General features: G+C 35.0%; 1 protein-coding gene and 1 pseudogene across 48 annotated transcripts in view; one reads left to right on the top strand and one right to left on the bottom strand.

Moving 5' to 3' along the window:
* Positions 1-23,870, top strand: part of Plekha5 (pleckstrin homology domain containing A5) — a 236,999-nt gene that overhangs the window by 52,008 nt on the left and 161,121 nt on the right. The window lies entirely within an intron of this gene.
* LOC120888343 (low molecular weight phosphotyrosine protein phosphatase pseudogene) lies at positions 12,517-13,120 on the bottom strand (annotated as a pseudogene).

Here is a 23,870-nt window from a genome sequence, read left to right as displayed (position 1 = left end):
TAAGGATTCTCCAAAGGAACAGAAACAAACAGGATACACACACACACACAATTATATATTATAAAAATGATCTTTATTAGATTGGCTTACAGGATCAGAAACTACATAGCCCTACAATGGCCTCTCCAATGACTGGAGAACTGGCAGAACCAGTAACTGCTTAGTTCAAGAAGTTAGAACTTCAGAAGAGGAGGAACCAGAAGTACAGTCCCAATCCAGGGCTGAAGGCTTGGGAACCTTCTGGAGGTACACTGATAATGCCAGCATCCACTGAGAAACAGTGGGTCCTCCCCTTTCAGCCCTTTTCATCCAGGTCCTTAACCTGTTGGGTTACATCCCGCACTTTCAGGGAAAGTTTGCCCCTCTCAGTTTGTAGGCCCACATGTCACTTATATCTGGAAGTACCCTCATTAACACACCTAGAAATCTTTTAATCCAGTCAAGTTGACAATCCAGATTAACCATCACAGTCAAGTTGACAATCCAGATTAACCATCACATACGACATCTTTGCACCCTACCCCCACCTTTGTCCAAGCAGATAAGAATCTGCTTTGTTTAATGTCATGACTAGTTAACTAGGAATGAGAATTTAAATCTACTTTTCTTCTTCCTTCTTTTTTCTTCTTATTCCTCCAGTCTGGAGATCACATCCAGGACCTTGAGAACAATAGGCAAGTGCTCTACCACTGAGATACATCCCCATCCTAAATCTGCTTGTATTTCATCTTTCTGCCAAACTGCAGAGACCTTGAGAATTCATTTTTTTCTGAGATGGAGGTTATGTAACTCTTGTCTAGTGCTAGTGAATTTCAGTGTTTTTGTGGCTGCTGTTGTGGTTCAGTGATAGAGCACTTGCCTAGGATGTGTGAGGCACTGGGTTAACTTTCAGCTACACATAAAAATAAATAAATGAAATAAAATAAAGGTTTTGTGTCCCTTTGCAACTAAAAAAAATTTTTTGATTAAATTTATTTTTTCTAAATAACTATATGACAGCAGAATGCATTTTGATGCATTGTAACCAATTAGAAAAAATAAACTTTTCCTTTCTCTGGTTATACACAGTGTAGCATCGCAACATATGTGCAATCATACATGTATCTGGGGTAATGATGTTCATCTCATTCCACCATCTTTCCTGCCCCCATGCCTCCTCCTTACCTATCCCTCCCCTTTGCCCAATCAAAGCTCCTCCCTTTTTCCCATACCCCCACCCCCACATTATGGATCAAAATCCACTTATCAGAGTGAACATTTGGCCTTTGTGTTTTGGGGATTGGCTACTTTGCTTAGCATGATATTCTCCAACTCCATCTACTTACCTGCAAATGCCATAATTTTATTCTCTTCTAATGCTGAGTAATATTCCATTGTGTATATATATATATCACAGTTTCTTTATCCATTCATCTATTGAAGGGCATCTAGGTTGGTTCTACAGTTAAGCTATTGTGAATTGAGCTGCTATAAACATTGATATGGCTGCATTACTGTAGCATGCTGATTTTAAGTCTTTGGGTATAGACCAAGGAGTAGGATAACTGAGTCAAATGGTAGTTCCATTTCATTCAGTGTCCTCTGGAAAATTGTGGTGGTCATCTTGTTCATGATTTTTATTCCAAGTGTTTCATGGTGGGCTTCCTACCCATATCCTCTTTTTTTGCTCTCTGAGAAAAAATAATCATTCTGCCATTTGGTACATTACCAAATCTCTAATTTTGAAGTCTTATGTGGGTCCTCAGTTATATTCAATGTCCCTTTTAGTGGTCCCTAATCATCTGTGCAGAAGAATCCAAGCAACCTCTATAACCTTCTCCCTCAATAGAGAAGAGTGAGGAAACCTGACAAGAACTTTCTCAAATTTTCCTTTCACCTTCTGAAAACAGTTTTATCCCTTCTTTACTACCATTGTTTGTTTGAGGGGAGTGACTCTTATTCTCCTTCAAGAGAAATTATTCTTCTGATGATTCCACCACCACCCCAAAGTCTCTGTAAATGTCCTTTCACCTCTGTCTTATGTCTTCAAATTAGCAAATGTCTCAAGACTTCTCTTTTCTGAAAAGGCTGAAAGGCTGTAAAAAACTTATTCTAATTCTTCATGTTTTTTCTCTCCTTTCTCACTTCAAAAATTATGTTTTAATAGCCACATTCACTGACTCCTTTTCAATACAACTCTTTTGTTATCTTTCTTTCTTGACACTATTTTCCACTTTTAAAATCCCCCTATTTAGTGGGCACAGTGGGATACATCTATAATCCCAGCAGCTTGGGAGGCTGAGACAGGAGGAATGCAAGTTCAAGGCCATCATCAGCAAATTAGCAAGGCCCTAAGCAACTTAGTGAGACCTTCTCTCAAACTAAAAAATGAAAAAAGGGCTGGCTTGTAGTTATGTAGAAAAGTACCTATGTGTTCAGTCCCCAGTACAAAAATAAGCGAACAACAACAAAAAATGCTTATTTATCGATAGTCCGTCCCCCCACCCCGCCCTTTTGGCACCAGGGATTGAATCCAGGGGCTCTTAACCACTGAGCCACATCCCCAACCCTTGTTATTTTTTTTATTTTGAGATAGGGTCTCACCAAGTTGCTTAGGGCCTCTCTAAATTGCCAAGGCTAGCTTTGAACTTGCCATCCTCCTGCTTCAGACTCTGGATTACAGGCCTGCCCCACCTGCCCCAGTTCATTGTCAATTCTAAATACTGGTGGCCTCTATTGTGCCTATCCTTCAAATATGTTCTAATCTTGATATATCCATTCTCCCCAAGTGGTCTCAATTGCTTACTATATACAACTTTAGCTATGGTTGATACTCCTAGATTTTTATCTCCCGCTATCTTCTTAAAATTCATCTTCCATTTCTCCCTGTAGGTGTCACTGTAAATTGTAGCTATTCCAGATTGAACACCAGCTCTCTTTCTCTGCCATCCTTCCCTACCTCAATTCCTCCATTTCCCCTGTTTTTCTCCTCAAAAGCTATAACCTCTTTCCTCGTACACACAAATAAAATTAAATAGCAACAACAAAAATTGCTGATCTGTCTTCTGTGAAGATCCCAGTCCTTGGGAGACTTACCCACTCAGATATTGCAATATACCTTACGGGTTAATTTTGGAGTTGCTGAAGATTTCTCTTCTGTGAGGTAGAGGTAATGCTCCCCACCAGTGATACATTATGGATCTTCTAAAAAAGTATACTGTGATGTTTGGTTTTCTTATTTTGTATATTATTGATGACTTGTGAGGAATATATAACTATATTTCTTGTTTCTTTACAAAGCACTATTTAATAGGCAAGCCTACACATGTGCATCATTGTACCTGGTACATGACTGATGCTCAATAAATACTTGTTGTTTTAATTAGAAACATAGGATATGAGTACCTCACCTCTTTATCATCTTCTCTAGTTTCCTTTCAATTTATGTAGTTAAATCTTGGATCAAAAGAATTTTATGTTTGGATAGAAACACTTTTATGTTAGTATCTTAGAATTTTTTTTTCCAGGTCTTTGGAGAGTATTTATGTAATCCACTTACATCCTTAGTTTTAAATTGGCAATGATAGAAACTTTGGCATTCAGATGGAGTGTCAACTATAGGAGAGAGTTAAAGTAGAAACCTGTAATACCTGTTCAGCCTGTGCAGTAACCAAGACTGCGGCAGATTTCTCTGTAGCATCCATTTTTAGAAACTTCTTACACTTAATAGTTTGCAATATCTTTTATTCTCTAAAACTTCAGAGTTACATATTGAGGGTTTGCAAAAGGAAAAATAAATTAGTTATTGCCCCAGATACCATTATTTAAATTTGGTTTCTGTCTTTAAAACATACAGATAATGTGTAAGATTTCATAACTTTTCACTTCAGCAGATTAGATTTATTGAAGTCTAACTCTGGAAGGCACTCTCATTGGAGCCTTAGTGAATAAAACATTGAGGAGAAAGTACCATTCCTGAGGTGACATAGCATACACTAAACAAGTGTATGGAAAATTGGGTTTAACTCGGGTACTTATTTCATCCTGAACAAGCAGTAAATTGGCATGGTAGGGTGTAAATCTGAAAATGACTGCTCCATTGCTCACCAGAATAGCAGAAGTTACTAATGTATCCAAGGCTTATTTTCTTTTGCATTGTTCCTCTACCTTACTTTAAAAGAGGAATTGAATTTTGCATTTAATATTCTCTTTATAATTACTTTAAATTTTGCTTTCATCAATGATCCACTTAAGAATAAAAGTAAGATTCCAAGGGCTGGGGATGTGGCTCAAGTGGTAGCACGCTCGCCTCGCATGCGTGCAGCCCGGGTTCGATCCTCAGCACCACATACCAACAAAGATGTTGTGTCCACCGAGAACTAAAAAATAAATATTAAAAATTCTCTCTCTCTCTCTCTCTCTCCTCTCTCTTCTCTCTCACTCTCTCTCTTTTTTTTTTAAAAAAAGTATGATTCCAAAATTATGTATTAAAATTCCATCTCTTTGCTTTGTATTGATACCAATTAAATTAATATTTAACTTGAATGAGGCTAAATTAATATCAATATTTAGCTTTCTATTTAGCTCCTGACAGTAAACCTAAGGGTTCTCTTTTGCCCCTTTCAAAAATAATGCTCTGAGATTGTGGTGCTCAATAATTTTAGTTTGGTATAGTGATCCTTGTTAATGCAAAGATATTTCAGTTGGTCAGTTTGATTTTGGAAATGGTTATGAGGTGTTTACCATATTCTGTAATACTGTTTAATATTTACTGTGTTTTTATGATCTAACTTAAATTTTTACCCATTTTTATAGTAGTATTAAAAGATCTTCATACTTAGTAGAAAGCAAAGCTATTTTTTGCAAACATAATACTTGTGGTTAAGAAGACAGACTTTAGAATCAGAAAGACCTGGGTTAAATAGAATTCTAGTTTTAACCTGACTAACTGTGTCTTGGGCAATTATTTAACCTCTGTGAACCTTAGTTTCCTGTCTTTAAGAGAATAATATCTAATTTTCATGGGATTTTTATAAGGGCTAGACAACATAAAGTTTGTATAGTACATAAGTACTCAAGTGATAACTTTTTTTTGACCCATCCTTTAGTTAGGTTGAATCCAAGTAGTGAAAGGTGAGTGGTTTTCTTTCAGTAGCACTTATTGGAAAAGGGTGAACAATTGGATCTCTTAAAGGGCATACTTAAACTTTTTCATGTGTTTTATGACATGACAGAATTTCAGAAGTCTACTTGAAACCTACTTAAACTAATGGCTTAAAGAGTTATAAGTAGTGTTTACTAAACAGATACTTAGGGCATATTATGTTCCAGTTCTTTGTAATTCTGTAAATATTACTGCACAAAATCTTTGTAACTTTGAAAGAGATGTTTTTTTAACATTTTATGTAAGGAAACTGAGGCAAAAAGAAAGCAGTAACTATCCAAGGCCATTATAGGTGGTAAGTGGTAGAATTGAAATCTGGCTCCAAAGTCTTTGTTCTTAGCTATATGAATTAGGCTATGTCTCCAAATATTCTTTTTTTCAATAAATTGGGTGGGGGCTAAAATAGAAAAGAAATTCCGAGTAGGATTGAAGAAAGTTTAACCTAAATTTAATACTTAATTTTGCCTACTTCATTCAATGTAATACTGACCTCATTGAAAGATATCATACAGAATTCTAAATGTCTCACTCCTAGTGTTATATATGTAAATGGCACAATATTGCAGTGCTACCTTATTGTCCTTGCTTTGATCTCTCTTTCACAAAGATGAAAATCTTTGTGTCTTTGATGTGCTTGTGGCTGTCTTTTCCTGAGTGGGATCTATATTTCTACTTAGCTTTTGCACATTATTTTTTTTCAGCCTGGATATTTTTTCTATATTTTTATTGGTACATTATTATTGTACATAATGGTAGGATTCACTGTTACATATTCATAGATGCACACAACATAATAGTGTAATTTGGCCAATATCATTCCCCAATATTTCCCTTTTCCTTCTCTTCTTCCCTCTGCCTGGTCCTTTTCCTCTACTGATCTCCCTTTGATTTGCTGGAGATTGCTTTGTTCCCATCTTTCTTTTTCCTTCTTCCTCTCTGTCTTCCACGTGTGAAAGAAAATATGACCCTAACTTACTGTGTTTGGCTTATTTTGCTTTTAACATTGTATTCTCAAGTTCTATCCATTTTTCTGCAAATATCATAATTTTCGTCTTCTTTATGGCTGAATAGAACCCTATTGGCTTTCAGACTTATTAATGATGATCACTCCTTCATGATTTACCACATCTCAAATTTGTCCTTTTATCCCTCAGCTGACAAGTAATTATGGTCTGGGAACTTTCCTTCCTGGCACCTATGCAGACAAACAGAGGCTGTCAACTATTTAGGAGAATTTCCAGGTCATTTCTTTTACTAGTTACTAGTTAAGTATCAGTTTTCCATGTATGTAGCTAAAATAATGTAGATAATAATAAACCAAAATTTTTTTGAAAAACCTATATATTTCACCCCCGTCTATCTCCATTTGAAAGTAGCAGTGACTATGGCAACATGAATGTTTTTTTTTTCTAATTACATGTGAATCATTTGACCTTTGATTTATCACTGTTTGTGACTTTTATTATTGTTATTCTATCTTTCATTTCATTTAAATTGAGTTACCAAAATTTTCAAATAAGTCATTGCCTTAAAAAATCTATGTATATTATCTTTCCACTACCACCAAAAAAAAAAGTTTCTTAGCATATATATTCATCAAGACAAATAATAATTCCTCCACCACACACCCATATGCTCCACATCATTGTTTACCCAGTTGTTATATCTGTTTAGGATTGTTTCTTCTCTTTTTGCAGTCCATACTTTGCATAGATCAGTGATGAAAGCATCGTCAGGGAACTTTGGCTCAGCAACTTGATCCCAGATTGTTCTGGGAGGTAAGGAGAGTAGAGCCAGAGAAGCAAAGAGAATGTCTTTCAAAGGGAATGAATTGAATGTAGCCTACTTATAAGATGGATAAAAAGTTGTATCAGGTGTAATAGCATTGTTTGATTCAGAAAGCTCTTTAGAAAGAAGCTTTGATTTTAATGTGGGCATCACTCTTGCATAAGACTGTAAGTCTTCTGAGGCTTGTTTCTGAGGGGGGAATATACCGGGGATTGAACTCAGGGGCATTTGACCACTAGCCACATCCCCAGCCCCATCTTGTGTTTTATTTAGAGACAGGGTCTCATTGAGTTGCTTAGCACCTCCATTTTGCTGAGGCTGCTTTGAACTCTTGATCCTCCCTTCTCAGCCTCCTGAGCCACTGAGATTTCAGGCGTGCACCATTGCACCTGCTTCTGAGTGCTTTTTATTTGCTTGCTTGCTTTGGAAATGTGTTTGTTAGCTAATTTAGTCTTGATGCTGAGAAATGCTGTGATTCTTAGCTATGCTGATAGCTTTCAGGTTTTGAAATCCTGTCTCTTCCCTGTTGGTTTGACTTGTGTGGTACTTCACAGTTTTTCATCTCATTTCTTTCATTCATTTCATTAATTCAGCCAAAAGATGGTTTATTCAGCCTTTGATTTGCACTAGATAGTGTGTTATTTACCAGGGTTACTGTTGTGAGCAAACGCAGTTGTGGTTGCTATCTTCTTCAGAGTCTTCATTTTAGTTGAGGTGGCAGTCATAAGCCAGTTGTCATAAAAATAAATGTGAAATTACAACTGTGATAAGCTTAGTGAGGGAGAGGGGTACAGTGTCATAAGATCTAGTCTGTAGAGAGTTGACTGAGTTGAGATCCAAAGGATAAATAGCAATTACTCAGGCAAAAAAGGAAAGGTAGGCCATTTTAGGCATAGAAAAAAGCCTTTGCAGGGAGATAGTGTGCTGGGTTCAAGAAACTGAAGGGAAGGGCTGTATATCTGCAATCATAGACTGAGAAACCTGGGGCAAGTTGAGGCAAGAAGTGGCGTACATACCCTACAGGACCGTGAAGCCCATGTTAGAGATTTCCATGTTTATCCTAAGAGCAGAAAGGTGGCCAAGATCACATTTCTGTTTTGAAAAACTTATCTGGAGAAGAAATACAGAAAAGCTGGGATGGTTGGATATAGGAAAATCAGGAGAATATTGATAGTGTTATTTTAATCATTTTTCATATACAAAATAGTATTCAGATTTTACCAATTTTGTGCTTTGTATTTTGGATTTTTGTGTTGGGAGCTTGTCTTTCAAAGGACCTTTAAGTTTTCTTGGAAGTAAGTGAAGACCTAGCTGTCTGACTCCTAGCTGTTAACTCTTAAAAGAACAACTCAGGTGTATTGAGGTATAAATGTCATCTTGATTCCTGACGATTTTAGTGGTTTCTTGTTTTTTCATTTTTCTTTTTCCTTTTGTTAAATATGATATGTGGTGATTTCATTGATGGTAGTGACTGTGGCAGCAGCTGCAGCAGAAGTACTAATAGTAGCAATAGTCGCAAATTTGTACTTGTCATGTTAGAAACTGTCCTGAGTGCTCTACATGCACACATACATTTTTTTTTTCATATAGCCTAATGAGGTGTTGAAACTTTTATAGATGAGTATGAAGCCCAGAGAGAATTATAAAATTGCAGAGCAGGGTTTGAATCCAGGTAGTTTACTTCTAGAATCCAGGTTCTTAACTGTTCTTATAAGTGGTGAAAGATCCTTTAGAGCCAGGTTACAGAGGTTAAGGAGTGCTCAAGGTCTTGCTGTACAGTAAGTCATAAAAGCAGGATTCCAACCCAGGCACTGACTTCTGAGCCCATGTTATGTTTCCAAGTGAATTGTGGCTATCACGAGAATAGTTAACTTTAATTTATGGAACATCAGGTTGCAAATGTCTGCAATAATTTATGTTACAGGGAGTCAACCCATTTTTCTTCTAGCATTTTCTAGACATTATTGAGATAACATTTTATATGTAATTTTGAAATAATAGTTTTCCATTGTAGAGGTACCCTGTAATTTACTAAAATTCCTTTAATTTTAGATAGTAAAATATTTTGTTTGCAAGTAGTTAAAAGTGTACAGTGTTTCCTTAACAGAATGAGTACCATGAACAAAATGGAAAATATAAAGTGTTTGTAAAGATGTAAAGCAGCTAGAACTCTCATCCTCTACTTATGGGGATGCGAATTAGTACTGTCACCTTGGAATATTGTTTGGCACTGTCTGTGGAAGCTTAACATGCATATCCTAAGATCCAATAATTCTATTCTCAAGTAATTCCCAACAGAAATATATATATATAATATGTATGTATTTTCTTCACCAAAAGACATGTGTAAATCTGTTCATAGTAGCTGTATTAATAATAACCCCAAACTGAAAACTACCCAAATGCCTATCAGTAATGAGTTAATAAACTGTGACATATTCACCCAGTAAAATAAGGTACACAGTGAGAATAAACAACCTGCTGCTGTATATAGCACTGTGGTTAAATATCATAAACAAAAATTTTGATGCATGTTTCCAGTCTGGTTAAGAACTCTGGAAACCTAGCTCAGTGGTAGAGCACTCACATACAAGGCCCTGGTTCAATCCTTAGTACTCCCCACCCTCCAAAAATAATAATAGTAAAAATAAGCCAGCCTACGGAATATAGGCCCAAAATGTAATGATACCAGTACAATGTGTTTAATTTTTGCTCATACAGTAGTTTAGAGTAGATATTCCAGGCTAGGGTTGAAGTGGGAGGCTGTTTCTACTCAATGTAATCCTTCGGGAACGTGGACCACTGTTTTCTTTGCTATCTTTAACATGTAGCTCCAAGGATACACTTCTATTTGCATTCTGTTGAAGAGGATGTAATCACATGGCCATACTAAACTCTGAGTAAGTGTGTGGGAGGGAAAGGGAGTGATACCACAGTATACTTGTATGCAAGGGGAAAAACAATCTTGGTAGGCAATGTCTTTGCCATGCTCATTGTTTTTACCATCTTGTAATTTGTTGTTGCTGTTTTTTTCTCATGCATAATAGTACATTGTGATTATCTTTTCATGTTAATGGATATAAATCTCATTACTGCTTTTAATGACAGTAGATTATTTCACTGAACAGATGGACTGAAATATAATTGGGTATTTTCATGTTGATGGTTTTGTTTGTTTTGATTTTTGCTGTTGTTAACAATGCTCTGTGAAGATCCTTAATAAGAAAATCATTTTCATAAGGTAAATTATTAAAGTGGAATTGAGGGATCAAAAAGTACGCCTACTTTAAAGGGTTTTGTTTGTGTTTTTTGAGATGGGGTCTTGCTGTGTTGATTAGTCTGGTCTTGAACTTGGGGGTTCAAGTGATTCTCTTGCCTCAGTTTCCTGAGTATCTGGAAAAAGGCCCACCACACCTGGCCTTTTTTAGGGTTTTGGTACATATTCCCACACTGGTCTCCAAATTATCTTCGTTGTCCTTTTCTGTTTGACATGTTAGTTGGTTTTTAATTGATTCTTTTAAACATAAATTTTATTGTGTACAGTTGAGTTTATAACATGATGTTATGGGATACTGAAATGATTACTATAGTGAAGCAGATTAACCTATCATCTCACATAGTTACTTTGTAATTAGAGTAGCTAAAATCTGTTTATATTTAAATTCCTAATACAATTTTATAATAATATTATTATAAAGTAAATTTTCTTCAAAACGTTCATGTGTTTATTTTTCTGTCTTCATTTCTAGTCCATCCTGAAATGATCTAATATTTTTTGCCAGGTGGTTATTTTGTTTTCTCAATAGCACTAGTTTTTCTTTTTAAAATATTGGGTTGTATGAACTTTTTATAAAACCATTAAGAAGTATTTTTAAAATAACTTTATAATTAGGAATTAGAAATAACAGAAAATACAGTTCTCTGAGCCATTTGAAGCAGAGAAAGCTATTGTTTCCTGAAACAAAAAGCAACATTACCAGGCATAAAATACTGTATGGTGGAGATGGTTAAGTCCCTTTTATTGGCCCAGGGGTGTGGTCTCCAATTACATGTTTGCCATATAATTTGCCTTGGAGCTTTGTTTGGCTGCTGTTCTTATGTTCTTTGTGCCATTTCACATTGATCATGGGCTTTCTTTCTTTTTTAAGAACTAATGAAACCTTTTTCCCTTTTAAATTGTTATCTCAAGCGTTTTATCACAGTGACAGAAAGCTGATTTACATGTTTGTCTTTTTTAAATATGAAATTTACTTAAAATCTATGGTTTCCCATTCATTGTTACAAATAGCAGCAATAAGAGATCTTCAGATAAGTGAATAATAATACTAATAATAACAATAGTAATGGATAACACCAAACTTTTGAGATTTGATGTAAGAATGTGTTATATTCAGAAATGCAGTAAAACATAAACAAATAATGGTGAAATAGTGAATCTTTATGCTGGAGAATATTTGATGAAGTGAAAAGAGCTGTGCTTTGCAATCAGTTGTACTTGTCTTTGAATCCCAGACCTAAGTCTAGTCAAATGTAACCCCTTTGAGTCTTCTTTTTTTCTGTAAAGTGAGATTGACATGTACCATGTAGGATTAATTTTATTTTAAAATAGTTTATTAAAGATAACTTGATAAATTTTATTTTGATTCTATGCCTAGAAAGCATGTAGAAGGCATCTCCCCCACCGTTTTTTAATCTATTGCATTTTTATAACCCCCCAGTTTATTTTGAAAAGAATCTTTTCTGACATATATCCATGTGAATTTGAGACTGTAGTGAAATTACCTGTATTTGTCTATAGCTTTATTAAACACTCATGAAATGTTTATATTAATACTTAAGGACACCAACATAACTGACTGCTTAAATTATTTTTTCATACGTAAGCCAATTTACATTTGGGTTAACCTGTGCATATAAAACAAACACACTCCTCAACTAACCATAGGATACATAGCATACAAATGTCCTTTCCAGATATAATTAAATTTCTGGACACAAAGTGGCTCAAATGAGAGCAAATAAGCTGACCTTGTAAAATAAATCAGACAAAACCCAACAAGTACTTGAGGAATTAAAGATCAATTCCACCCGTCTGTCTCCTATCATTTGCACTGTGTGTATATGAGCTAAAATTCTTGCTGCAGCTGTGGAGAGCTGCTATGGACAGAGTCACTGTGATTCTGGATGCACAGATGAGCATGGGTGCCCTGTAGGCATTGGCCAACCACACACAATCACTGCAGGGAAACCAGGCCATCCAACCTCACTGGGCACAGAGGCTAACTTGAGCCTTCAGGTTGTGTGCACTTGGCGGTATGGTGCTGTTTCTCCCTGCCCACTCCACTAGCCTATAATCAGGGCAAAGCAGAGGCTCCACCAGTCTTAAGAACTCTCACTGCACCCCACAAACTGTCTTTCTGCAGACACAGCTGGTTTCCACCTACAATGATCTGTCAGGTAAGGTCAGAGACAACAGGTCAGCTGAAGGGCAGGCAGGGCCTGGGGCAAAGGAGTAGCAGCACACTGGAGCACAGTATGAGGATGCAGAACATAGATAGGGAGAGTTCCCAGCTGGCGGCGGGCACAGTGGTGCTAGTGGGCCTTCTCCAGGAAGGCTTTGCAGCATCTGAGACACTGCTGGTACACCACCTCAAAGTCAGCATCATTGGGTAAATAGGGATCTTCAATAATAAGTTGTTTCTATGGATCATAGCTTCCAAAATTTCAATTCTAACTTTGTAGTTTTTAACTTGATTACTTTTTTCTATTCAGATCTCTCAGATTGCTTTCATCCATACACAGTATATAGTCGAATGTGGCCAAATCTTCTTTGGTCATCTGTCTTGCCTCATGGGCTGTGTTAATGCCACGATTTCTTAGACAGTTCATAGCTCTCGGTCTGGGGCTGGCCCACGTTATAGACGAACAGCACTGCTGTCAGTGGTCCAGTTGTCTAAATTGTTTTGATCAGTTATAAGTTTTCTGAAAACTGCTTCTGCGATGGGTGACCAGCAGATGTTACCCAGACACATGAACAGCATGGACTTGGGACCATTCTTCACCATCTTCAAATGCAGACACTCTCCCCCTCCCCCCTTTTTATTAACTCTTCAAGAAAAGCTGAGACATTAGTAATTGGGGTTATCAGCTTTGACAATGCTGTACAGCTAGTTTAGACTCAGGTGGCTAATTAGCTTAAAGACTGATGTTTGGGTTTTATCTTTGAACCTAAGCAAAGGTCTGTTAATTGTTATTTAAAGGTTATCAAATTAAAAAAACAAAGCAGTTGTGAATAAAAGCCATCGTAGATGAATGAAGTTGGTGGTGTTTGTGTAGTTGGCAAATGTTGAGTATCAACTTCTGGGAAAATAAAACCCCATTTAATGTATACAATAAATCCAGGATAAGTCCAATTTCATAAACATTAAAATGTGAATAAAATATATACATCCAGTAAATATGTCATTTGAAGAACCAGTTGGCCTGTTTTGTGTTACCCTGTGTGCGTTGATTCAATTAAAGTCTTCCTTAATCTTGTCTCCTGCATCCTATGAATGAATCATCAGTGCATGATTCCCTAGAAAGATCCTGGGTAAAAACTAGGTCAAAATTTAATTGGACCAGAATCACTTAGATAGTGCTAGGATTGAATGTTTTTCTGGGCCATTACTGATAATTTGTAGTTTTTCATTGTTGATTTCTTTTCTTCTTTTTTTCTTTTTTCTTTGTTTCTTTTTTCTTTTTTTTTTGGTGGTGCGGGGGTGGGGGAGTATACCTAGGATTATACCCAGGGGCCCTTAACCATTGAGCTACATTCCCAGTCAAGTTGCTTAAGACCTCACTAAGTTGCTGAGGTTGGCTTTGAACTTGTGATTCTTTTGCCTCAGTCTCCTGAGCTGCTGGGATTATAGGCATGCTCCACCATACCCAGTATGTTATTGATTTTTGTACTCTGTGTACAAGGTTTATCCACAGCCTTTTGGTTAAACTCCTTTTGTCAGTGGTGCGAAAAAAGGCAATGTGTAAAAGAAAGAAATTAATATTTTATCAGCATTGACTATCTATTGTTAATTGTGTTCTAACTGTCCCAGATGTGACCCATATTAGGAAGTCTACATATGAAATCCAAATCAAAGTATGAAACCAGATCTGAGAAATCCCGATTCCAGTATTATGGATTGCTTCTTGCCTGTTTTCATTTGTTAAAATTGAAATGTATGACCTTTGCTAAAGGAAAAAAAAAATCCCAAACCAAAACAAACAAACAAAAAATATTGAGGTTGAATTTTGGAATGTTTGTTTTTCTCCTCCTTGAATTAAAAAATAAACAATACTTGGAAATACTGTTTCCAAATAATAGGAGTTGAAAGTGTAAGAATGTTTGGGATGAAAACTTTTGATTATATGAAGACGACTTGTAAGATAGCAGTTCACATGACTGTTAATGATAGCATTTTTATCTTATTGGCTCTAGGAAACTCAGGTCGGAAATTGAATAATCAGATTCCTTTGGTAAAGTTTGTTCTTAATTTCTTAAGTGGACTATGGAAGGGGGTAGCCCAGGTTACTTGTAATGTAGGTGGTATGGTGTATACTGGAGATTAATTTTAAACCTGACCTTAAAGACATTAGAAAATAATTTAAATGGCTTTCTTTTGTATTTTAAATTTTGATGTATCATTTGTGTTTACAGAGCCATTTCCCCCTTATAAACAAACTGTAAAGGGGAAATAAAGGCCTTTGCCATCGATTTATCTCGAGTTTTATTCTTGGGCATTTAATCTTAGGATGACTGCCTCTATAAAATAAAATAGAACCCCCTGATGATTTTTTTAATAGCTATCATCCTTCATTTCTGGAGACAACATAATTTTTTTGAAACTTGTCTATCTCTCTATATACTTCTGTTCCAAGTGAGCAGCCTACTTGACTGGCAGAATACTTGAGTTACTTAGGAGGATAACTGTACGTCAGTCTGTATGGTCAAAAAACTTAGAGTGATAAAACTTGTTGATGGTGGTGGTCTATTACTGTTGCTCAGTCTTTTGGTATTTGGCTAATCAGACAATTGCAAGAAATTCATGACATCTTTAATTAAGTGGAGATTTTTCTGCAGTTTGGGATGTAAATAGAAGTTAAAGAGAGCTCTTTCTCCTAGCTCTTTTCTTCTCCCTACTTGAGAAGAAACCTGGCTTGGCCTGTAGGGGTGCATGTTAGAGAAAAACAGCTTTATTTATAGCTTGAAGACTATAATGTACAGTTACATATGAAGAAACCGAGAATATTAAAATAAATCAGTTTGAGCTAACAGCATTTATATGTGTGACAAGATTTTAATGAAAGGATTGGGGAAGGTGAAGATTATCAATTCCTCTGGAAAGTTTTTTTTTTTAAACTTTTTTTTTTAATGTAAGAATGAAGAGACACTCAGATGTAGATTCCAATAACTGCTTGTAAAAAAAAAAAGCTGTGTAGCTTCTTTAAATATGATTAAGAATGCTTGATGTAGCTTCTAAAATTTATGTGAATTTGTTTATTTATATAGTCAACCATTTTGAAAAAGAACAAAATACAAGTACTCATACTACCTAATTTTAAAGTTACAAATTATCAGTTGTATCAGGAAAAGATCTATAAATAGAACAATGCAACAAAATAGACTAGAAATAGACCAATGCACATCGTCAGCTAATATGTGGAATGGTACTCAAAGGAACAAAGACATCGCCAAGGAAAAGAATAGTCTTTTTAAAAATGATACTTGAACAGTTAAGACATATGCAAAAGAGAATGTTGTTGACCTATACATTTTATTCCTTATGTTAAAATACCTTACAGATGTAAATTAAAACCTATAAAAGGTCTAGAAGAAAACATAGGAGATGGTCTTTGTGATCTTGGATTAGGCAGGGATTTCTTAAAGATGACACCAAAAATGCAGTTCACAGATAGAAAAATAATAAGTTGAACTTCCTCAGAATTAATAACTTTTTACTTTATAAAAGACCATTTAGAGAAGAAAGGACAAGCAACTGGAAGAAAATATTTGCCAGTCATATATCTGACAAAGAAATTATATCCAAATTAATGCTTTTAGGTCAGGATTAGGAAAAAAAGATTCTGTACAAGAGTTTAACAATTACTTCAAGAAAAGATAAACACATTGTAAAATATATACTTGAAAAGGTACTCACTAGTAGTCTTTAGGTAAATGCAAATTAAAATCAGTTAGGCAACATTGTAATAATTATTAGAAAGTCTTAAAAACAGTGAAGATAATGATTTACTTTAGTAAGTACTTACCATGTATCCCCGCACTTCTCGGTGCTATACACATATCAACTAATTTAATCTTTGCAGTAACCCTGTATGGTAGCATCATCATAATTCATATTTCCAGATGATGGACTCAAAGTTATACAGGTAAAAACGTGACAGAGCCAGGAAAATATTATCACAGAATCACACATTATTACACATATTCAGTGGGTCATGCACTTTTCAGTTGTTAGATTAGTGTTGGTCATTGTTCCCTGTGACAGGTTTATGTTTTGAACCTGGGCAATAGAGAAAAAAATTTTAATAAAAATTGCTACTGATTGCCCCTTAATTTATTTATTTACACAAACACACACATTCAGACACAAAAAAATTTTTGCCATCTGTTTATGAAAAAAATATTGTTTTATTTTTTTCCCTTGATTTTCAACCTTTGCCCATCAGAATAGTTGGGAAAAGATCTTCAGAAAAATATATGCTTTCTTGCTGGAGCCAGACACAGTTAATGGTGGAGATGAAACAAGTTCTACCTGAAACCATTGCTCTCCCCACTCTCCCCACCTATGTAAAGGATTACATGGTACTAGTGCTTTTTATTATCAGTAAGACCTCAAAGATATAGTCTTTTTTTTTTAAGAGAGAGAGAGAGAGAGAGAGAGAGAGAGAGAGAGAGAATATTTTTTAATATTTTAGTTTTTGGTGGACACAACATCTTTATTTTATTTTTATGTGGTGCTGAGGATCGAACCCAGCGCCCCACACATGCCAGGCAAGTGCTATCGCTTGAGCCACATCCTCAGCCCAAAGATGCAGTCTTTTTGAGCCTGTCATTATCCTACTATTTTGACTCCTAGAAACACAAGGCAGAAGAGAAATAACATTTAGAAAGTGGCCTACAATGTAATTTTGAATTATACTAATCAACCATATCATTTTCTCATATATTTTTATTCCTTAAGTCCAAGCCTCATTGTCACCCAATTCATGATACAAGTCCAGTTTGAATCATAGATGTATATCATTTTAATATAGGATTTGAAAAAAATGTTGAAAATGGCATGACCTTTTCTGGCAATAGGTACTTTTTTATGTGTGGTACTTGGAATGGAACTCAGGGGCACTCTACCATTGAGCCACATCCCCACCCCACCCCGCCTTTTTAAAAAATTTTGAGGCAGGGTCTCACTAACTTGCCAAGACTAGCCTTGAACTTGTGATCCTCCTGCCTTCCTGCCTCAGCTTCCTGAGTACTGGGTTTATAAACATGTACTATCACAACCAACAGCAACAATCTTTTAGTATCAGTGGGCTCTCATACAATTCTATTTTTTAATTTATTCTAAACTACTCATATGTATATCATTTTATTTATCCATTCATCCATTGAAGGACACCTAGCTTATTTCCATAGGATGGCTATTGTAAGTTGAGCTGCTGTAAACATTGATGTTGCTGCATCACTGTAGTATGCTGTTTTTAAGTACTTTGGGTATAGACCAAGGAGTGGGATAACTGGGTCAAATGGTGGTTCTGTTCCAAGCTTGCCAAGGAATCTATCTCCATACTGCTTTCATAGTGGTTGCACCATTTTTCAGTTCCACTAGCAATGTATGAGAGTATCTTTCTTCCCACATCCTTGCCAACATTTATTGTTACTTGTATTCTTTATATTGCCATTCTGACTGGAGTGAGATGGAATCTTAGTGTGAAGAAGTTTTTTAGTTTGATACCATCTCATGTAGTGATTCTTGATTTTACTTCTTGGAACTTTAGGAGTCTTATTGAGGAAGTTGGTTCCTAAGCCAATATGATGGAGATACACATGATGTTTTGACATAAGTATTATGGAATGGCTAAAAAGTTACACAAATTAATGTTAAGTGAGCTAAAATGAAAACCAAAATATTTACCAATTGTTATAATAATGCTTTTTGAGAGGATTTGAGTATCAGACATGTATGGTAGAAACTGGGTTTCAAATATTATCTGTCATCTTCACCAGAAAACCCAAAACAAAACAAAAAGACATCTGTTAGAAAGGGGATACCACATTTTATGGATAAGGAGAACAAGGGTGAAGGAGTTTCAAGTCATCATATAGATGAGCCTTGTTTTTAAATAGTGTCGGAACTCTTGAATTGACTCCCTCTCCAACACACTGAGCATTTCAGAAGAAATTTTGCTCTCATTTTTGTCCTAAGTTTTAAATGAGCAATAATAACAGTAACTGCTTTAAAGCACACCAAAAGACTGGACATGGATGCTGTCTAAACTCTGACAGGCCCTATCTCATTTTCAGTTTATTGAGAATAATCAAGACCTGTGCTGTATAGCACTTATATACCTAAAAGGTTTTTTTTGTTGTTGTTGTTGTTTCTTCCTCCTTCTTCCTTCCTTCTTCTTTTTTTTCTTGAAGGCAGTTGAGATAATAAAAACACTAAACTGATCCCAATGTTAGTTAAAGACAGTAATATATTTAGGGATTATTGAACCCTATGCCAGCATACTCATTTTATAAAAAAGGAAGAAAATCAGTATCCTGAGAGACAGGTGTAGTAGTGAGACTTCATGATGCAGAGCATGCAGTAGAATGCATGTGTTTTCCAAATGGGTAGCTCATTTTATTGTTAATTTTCATGACTGAAATTACAAAATTAATATAATGAAACAAAATATGATTTTGTAGTACAAAGATAGAATAATAATTTTTGGAACCTGCTTACTTATATTTAGTGACAATTCTAGGGTTTCTCTGGTTTGTGTAAATTTATCTTGGGCAGAAAGGACTGAGATTTAACTCTGGGCTTCTTGCACCTCATTGTATTGATGATCTTCCTCCCTGGGTGTTTTCTCTTTTCTGCAAAAGAATTATAGGCTAAAGTATCTATGATTTGCTTCCTTAAAAAGGGGGGGGGAGGTAGAATTACTGTTGGTGGGATTTTAAATTAGTTTACCCACTACTGAAATCAGTATGGAGGTTCTTCAAAAAACTTGAAATGGAACCACCATATGACCCAGCCATACCACTCCTCAGTGTTTATCTTCAAGAATTAAAATCATCATATTATAGCAATATATGCATACCATGTTTATAGCAGCACAATAAACAGTAGCCAAACTGTAGAACCAACCTAGATGTCCATCAATTGATGATTAGATAAAGAAAATGTGGTATTTCTATACAATGGAGTTTTATTCAGCTATAAAGGGGAATGAAATTATTTCAATTGCAGGAAAATGGATGGAACTTGAGACCAGACATTCAACGGTCATGAGTTTTCTCTTACATGTGGAAGTTAGAGAGGAAAAAGGAAAAGAAAGGTTGGAGAGGATCTCATGAAAATTGAAGGGAGATCAGTAGAGTAGAGGAAAGGAACTGGGGGAGGAAAGAGGGAAGGGAAAGGGAAAATACTGGGGACTGATATTGGCCAAATTATATTGTTATATTTTGTGCATGTATGAATATGTAATAATGAATCTACCACATGTACAACTATAATATACCAATAAAAATATGGAAAAGTAGGATTATTTATAGAAGTGATCATGTGTTATTGCATATGTTAGTCTAATTCCTTGAAATCTAGAAATCTGTATATGTCTTAGTTGGTTTATTCTCAGGAATGAAAACCAAATTTAACATAAAGAAAGGAAAATCTTAATTAGTGTTATTTTAATGGGCTGGGGATATAGTTCAGTTGGTAGAGTGTTTGCTTGCCTCACATGCACAAGGCCCTGGGTTCAACCCCCAGTACCACCAAAAAAAAAAAAAAAGTTAATTTAATTGCAGGCACAAATTGCCTCTTTCAGAAATTCTTACGATTCATGAATAATTATATTAATGTTTTTAAGCAAGACATTTAGTCTTGCTTAAAATTGGTTTTTCAAGTGCAATTTTTTTAAAAAGTCAAGATTGAGTATTTCTTGTAACTATAGTGTTCTTCAATGCCTTTTCATTCTGTTTTTGATCCTCTGCATTACTGTTAAGACTTCAGTTTAATAATATTATTTGTATAGATCATTTATATAGATAACAGAGGAAACAATTATAGTACATTGGGTCTCAAATTTGTAAATTTATGCATATGGTTAAACACTATAGAGAAGAATCTGAAAAAACAATTTAACAAAAGAATGAAGTGTTAGAAAATATAAAAAAATTTAGGACATTTTTCTCTGGGTCAAAGGTAAATGAAAGTTATTCTGTCTTTTTTTTTTTTTTTTTTTTAAGAACTCAGTGACAGGGCTGAAGTTGTGGCTCAGTGGTAGCATGCATGAGGCACTGGGTTCGATCCTCAGCATCACATGAAAATAAAATACAGATATTGTGTCCACCTAAAACTAAAAAATAAATATTAAAAAAGAACTCAATGATAACTATTTTGTGTGAAATAGAGCAAAAAATAATAGTGTAGCATGAAACATGATAAATTTATGAAAATGTGATATTTAAATAAAAGTCTTTCATGAACCCCAGGCTCCCACATAGTTAATATTATATGCTTAGTTTCTTTGCCTTGTATCAGGATGCACTTTGCCTTTTTGTTTTGTTTTGTTTTAAGAGAGTGGAAGTATCAGAGGTAATAAGCAAATTTCATACTGTAACTCTTGAGATTTATTGTGGGTGTCTGCTGTTTGAGTCCAGAAGGGCTAACAACTGAATATAGACTTTAAGTCACCATTGGGATTTAAATTTTACTCTGAAAGATTAGGTCATTTGACAGTAATCAAGGACATTTTTATTCTCAAGACTGTCTTATAGGTGCAACAAACTCCATCACCCATGAGAGGTTTCTTCCCAGTGCTGAGGCATATGAAATCTGGGTTACTTCATAAAAAAATAATAAAGTATATTGGTATTTGTTTTGTAGACTAATACAGAAAGTAAATTACACTGGCAACAAGCAGAGAATGATTTTGTTAGATATTTAAAGATATTTAGAATGTAACCTGTGTCACTGCCTTTGATGTCCAAGAATTTGACACTTGTGGTTCTTACAAAAACCACTGAACAAGTTTTAGGCTTGGGCTCACCTGAGACCAACCACATCAGATACCTGTGGTAAGGAACCTTGGAGGTCTATTTTAAAGAACTCCACAGTTTACAGTGCACATTTAGGGTTCAGAATCACTGTTCTAAATTGTTTTTTTGTTTTACATGAGTAGATAGGTAGTTAAAAGCACATTTTGGGCCAAATTCTGCAAATCTTTGTTATCTTACAGTACCTATAAACAAAAAATGAATTTAAATTCTTTTATTTTCTAGAAAATAAAATACATAGAACACCTCCTTCTGTAGTACAATTTTCCTCTTTACTTGAAATGACCTGAACTAGATATAAAAAATGGAACACTGTAGAATATTTGATAGATACAAACAAATATTAACATGAACATTGAATTAGACTTAGATTGTCAGGCAACTTAAATTTGAGACTAAGCTAAATTATTGAAGAAGAATGTCATTAAATGAAATTGAACAATAGTACTATGTTATCTTTTAAAGATTTGAAATGTTTTATTGAGTGAAACAGTAATTTTTGTAACATTGTAGCATTGTTTTGTAACATTGAATTAAATTTTTAACATTGAAATAAAGGATCTGAAGGCTTAACATATTACTAACTCAATTAATGGTGATACTGAAAAACATTGTTATTTTGACTATTTAAAAGCATAAATTAGTTCAATAATCAAAGATAATTAATTAGGTAATGTCACTAAAAACCTGGAAGAATGTGATAGTACTGGTATTTTAATCATAAACAAGGATACATTTTTATATTAGTGGTTGGGATAGACATGGAAAAGAAGATATTTTGTTGATTGTTACTATGCAGTTTGAATTATTATTAATTAGCTTAATACAAAATAAAACTAGTTTGTGTTTAGGTCTGGAGGAAAGAGAAAATTATTACTACTACATGGTCCTTGCCTTGAAGAAACAAAATTGTGTAGGAAAATAAGACCAGTGGTTCCAATAATAGTTTTTTGTTTATTTGATTGTTTTTGTTTTTAGGGTAGGTGCTAGTATTTCATGGTGGGTTTTTGTTGTTGTTGTTGGCCTTTTCCTAATACTAGGAAGAGGGGTTGGAGAGGCCAACAGTGAGGGGCTAACCCATTCACAGAATCCTTATAGTAGTAAAGTCACAACATCTAAGTAGATGTAGTGAATCTGTGCTTGAATATGTTTAAAAAGTATGATTTGGGGCCTGGAAGATGGGTTGGGAAGGAGAAAGGAAAAGATGGTAAAAGGAGAAACAATGATTCTGATGATCGCCTATACTGTAGTACCCAGGGTTGGGAGTTGGAATCCAGAATGGAAGTAGAGATATAGCTTGGTACTATGGAAGGATCAGCCTCCTGAGAAAAAGGAATAATTAGTCAAATTATTTGTGACCAGCCAAGTAGACTGACATTGAGGAAGTAAGCCACTTTTGGAGAGAACTATAGTGAAACTCAAGAATCTATGTACCAGTTACTCTGCATGCTATACATGTTTCAATCCATTCAGTCCCTGAAACAATTCAGCATGGTGGATACTATTATTTTCCCCAATTTTCCAGTACAGAAACAGGACAGATAAATGAAATAATTGTAGATTACAAAGCAAAGAAGTGGCAGAGTTAGAATTTGAACCCAGCATGTCTAACCTAAAAGTCTTCTCTTTTAAAATAAGTGCAATAATATATCACCTTTTTAGCATTATTATTATTATTATTATTATTATTATTATTATTATATCTGAAGCTAAATGAAGCTGGACAAGGCAAGGCTTTGTGATGGGGTGGGTAGATATGAACATTTTAGGGTAATATCTTGGTAAAACAAAGGATATTGAAATGAGACAGTGGCAATATTTTAAGTTTGAGTCTGAAGAGTACATTTGAATAGGTTTTGTAGTATATAGTAATATAGAAGATGAGATGAGATTCTTTTGAAAAAGTCAGATTCCTAAAGGAACTTAGGTCTACGTGATTATATAGTGAAAAGCTATTGAAAATTTTCGGGTGAGGCTTTATATGACTAGAACTAATGGTAGGAAGTGAGTTACAATATTTTCATCCAGGTGATTCATACCTGCTTCACATGACCACATGTGAAAAGTAGAAGATAGATGTAAAGAATAGATTCAAAGCTTGTTTGAACAAGGGGAGAGATGGGGAACATAATTTCAAGCAGCAGTAACTGAGAGGAAGATTTCATTGGGAGTAGGGCTGGAAGTTAGTGGAACACAACTGAACACTGAGAAGTCACAAGTGTCATGTTTGCACATAGGAGGTAATGATCTGTCAGATGGGTATCATCCTTGCATAATGTTGATATCAGGTGGACAAATCCCATGTCTTAAAGTTAACATAAAAGTTAACTTGGAAAAGTTAACTCAGTTTCCTTTTAAATCTATTTCTTTTTGTGTAAAGTAGAATTGATGGTAGTACTTACTTCAGCAATATGAGGATTAGCTGAGTTTAGCTCAGAGTGTTAGTTTTCTGTTCTGCAATAAAATTTACCACAAATTTAGTAGCTTAAAACAATGCAGATTTTATGGTTTTGTAAGTCACAATCCCAACCCACATCTTGCTGAGCAAAAATAAAGTGTTGTCAGAATTGTGTTCTTTTATAGAAAATACATTTTATTTAATTTATTTAATTTTTTTTT

Source organism: Ictidomys tridecemlineatus, chromosome 6 (genome assembly GCF_052094955.1).
Source record: "Ictidomys tridecemlineatus isolate mIctTri1 chromosome 6, mIctTri1.hap1, whole genome shotgun sequence".
NCBI classification, from domain to species: domain Eukaryota; kingdom Metazoa; phylum Chordata; class Mammalia; order Rodentia; family Sciuridae; genus Ictidomys; species Ictidomys tridecemlineatus.
The sequence above is the reverse complement of the archived record's forward strand: the minus strand, read 5'-3'. Positions and strand labels throughout refer to the sequence as shown.